The sequence below is a fragment of the Macrobrachium nipponense genome, chromosome 16, assembly GCF_015104395.2.
Source record: "Macrobrachium nipponense isolate FS-2020 chromosome 16, ASM1510439v2, whole genome shotgun sequence".
NCBI classification, from domain to species: domain Eukaryota; kingdom Metazoa; phylum Arthropoda; class Malacostraca; order Decapoda; family Palaemonidae; genus Macrobrachium; species Macrobrachium nipponense.
The window spans coordinates 71,110,547-71,113,633 of record NC_087209.1 but is presented as its reverse complement, the minus strand read 5'-3'; the positions used below and the strand labels follow the sequence as shown (position 1 = coordinate 71,113,633).

The 3,087-nt window shown below is 37.8% G+C and overlaps 1 protein-coding gene across 1 annotated transcript in view; it reads right to left on the bottom strand.

The window, feature by feature from the left end:
• LOC135195814 (dipeptidase 1-like) overlaps window positions 1-287 on the bottom strand; it is a 154,945-nt gene extending 154,658 nt beyond the window's left edge. The window contains exon 1 of the mRNA XM_064222299.1: window positions 1-287. This exon is cut by the window's left edge and continues 87 nt beyond it. The gene's annotated coding sequence lies outside the window, so the exon portion shown is untranslated.
• Window positions 288-3,087: the final 2,800 nt, after the last annotated feature.

The following is a 3,087-nucleotide window of genomic DNA, read 5'->3' as shown; positions in this document are numbered from 1 at the left end:
GTCGAGGATCGACGCGGGGCTGAGATCGGGCCTTCGAATACAGTACTTATTTATGTTGTATAACAAGTTTGCAAAAGACGAGGGATTACAATTTCTCTCTCTCTCTCTCTCAGTAGCATTGACGAACTATATAAAACCGAGTGCTTGCAGCCCAGTGCATGCTCTCAGAACGTGTGCCTCATAAACTCACTTTCGACATTACAGAAAATTCTCCAGCTCGGAGGAGAAATACGAGCACGCGGTTTGGCCTCCGGGACGCAAGATGACTGTACCTGTGCCTCCGGCGGTTCGATTGACACTGACTCGCTGGCCGTAAGTTCTTCTCTATAAGGGCCTAGGCAGACCAGTTGGAAACCCCGGAGGGCGCATGCGCGACAGAAAGTGACCTCTCATAATTACAGAGTTATTATCTGCCTTGCGTAAGCTGGTTAGCGACAGTCTGGATACATGCGAATCGAGTTTTTTAGTTTTTTTTTTTTATTTATTTACGAGATCTGCATTGAAACCAATTACCGGAACATCGTATTTTAGTTTGAAGTTTGCCCTGTTTTTTCCCGTTGACCTAGAGACGCTGTTATTGTGTAAGTATACTTTGATGTTGTAAATATATTATTTCCCCTTTCATCACATACTGGCTTTCCATTCTGTTTACCTTTCTTCCAAACGAATGTTCACATTTTAAATATAACATTCGTAATAACAGTGACAGTAAAAATATGACAATAATAAACCGGTCTGGAACAAAATATGCTGATGGGTCAATGAATCAGGTTGTGAGGTAAAGATAACAACAGTCAACTCAATTCCGATCTTTTGAATTTATTGTTACCAAGAATTTATAACAACACTTTCAAAATTTGAAGTGTGATGATAACAAGTGAAAACCCAAGATATTTGGGGGAAGTGTTTTTATGATTATTATTAATCACTGAAGTTTTGTAAATTCGTAGGCTGTTAACTCAATGGTTCGATTAGAGGTTATGAAAGCCAATCATTTGACAACGCCAAAATGAGACAACTCTTCAGGGATCATATTTCAAACTTCAGTCTTCTCGCAGGTGAAAGAGTCATTGTAATTAACATTGTAACACTTTGTGGTCAAAATACTTTAATCACTTTAGAAGATGAGAAGAGAAATCCATTTGAGCTATAAAGACTCTCCATAAAAAACAGGTTTGACTGTGAGTCTAAAGTTGCTGGAATATATATTTCATCAGAAAATTTATATTACTGTATTATTAAACATTAATATTGGTCATTTTCTGGTACGTGTAACTACGCCATAGTGATGTCACACTGAACTGAAGCGTAGCTGTGTTTTATGCTGTTCTTTATAAATATAGATCCCGCATTTTGTGAAAACTATAACCACGCTCACCACAGCAACAATAACAACAACACTGAGAATTATTTTTATGTATATTGACTTCGGCAACAGCTTCGTCTTGGAAATATACCTTACCCAAAGAAACCTGCGTCAGCTTTACGTAATAAACAGGTTTATATGTTATTGTGATATAAGTTTTACATACTGTGCCATACTGATATCGTTATCACCAGTTATTATTTTTCCTATTACTACTATTTAAATCATTGTAAATTATCTGATAACAGAAAAAATTCTCATCAGTTTTTATTGTAACTGACGCGAGGTTTTTCTATTATCAGCTAATTTACAATTATTTAAATAGTAGTAATAGGAAAGATGATAACAGGTAATAACGATATTAAAAAGGCATAATATATCACACTTACATCAGAGCAACACATGAACCAGATCTACAGCTAACTCAGGATTGTGTTTGGCTAAGGTATATTTTCAAGACGAAATTGCTGCCCGTAGCCACCTGTCAAATTGATGCCTAAATGGGTTTTGAGACCTCATTTTCCCGGCATGGGGCCGAAATTATTATGCATAAAAGAAATGAAAACAAAAGTAAATAGATAAATGAGAGACTAAGATGGTTTGTGCACGCGATCACGCGATGAGAACACTACTGTAGTTTGCTCCAGGACAGGTAGATGCGGAAATAGAAAAACAAGATGCGCAAACGTACCTGTTCATTTTGATTATTATGATTCTTAATGTGCTTGCATTGTGGAATATGCCGGAAGTAAAAGAGAGAGTCGAGATAGAAAGTCCCAGCTTTAGGGACGTTATGTACCGTCCAAAAGATTGGAGGACTGTAGTACCTCCATTCGGCTAAGTTATTATAACGTCCAGTTGCGAAAGAGGCAGGACGAAGCAAGTATAAATATGGAGTCTGTTTCCCAAGCACACAGAAATGTAAGGATACACGTTGCATGTGAGATTATGATTGTCATCATTATCGCTACTTTACCATAAACTTCCAGAGAACAGATTGCCTCTGTGGGATAAAGAAGAAATGAAGAAAAGATGAGAAAGGAATTTATGCGCATTAGGTAACGAGAACGAATAAGCCCCGAGGCAATTCCTTTAGCTAGAATCTGCCTCTGATGTCAGTAACATTTTTCGAGTTTCTCTTTCATTAACTGTTAGCTTTTAATTTTATAGAAAATACGGAGGCGACGCTTTGCTGAAAGTCTAAAATATATTCAGCAAAATCTGTCTTTTTATTTCAGTTCTCCCAAATGTCTTCTTCATTCCTTTTCAGATTCAGCCTTTTCTTTTACGATGCGTCTTGAGAAAGAATTATGGAAATCTAAATTACGGTTTAGTCGAAGTTAAAGAAGTTATATAGCTAGGTAACGCAGTAAAAGCAACTGCATAAAGTGCACCAGGCAAGGTACACTGTTAGCAGTAGCTCCCTTTGCCCCCACCTTACGAACTCGCACTGACCGCATAATGTAGAGATAACCGGTATCATTTCATCTGTCTACCCACGATTGAAGAGGTGCCATATGCCCCTTCTTATATAAGTCATAAACATGCCGTTTTGCATCGACAAAACACCACCATAAGCCCACGAAAGACGAGCTTTATCAAACAGTCTTCTCAGATCCAACACAAACGATGAGCTTTCAATAATTGTTTTATAGCCCAGACTACACTTAGACCCATTCCCCTAAAGGTTTCAGCTGTTCAGCTCTCTAGATTTTCTGTGT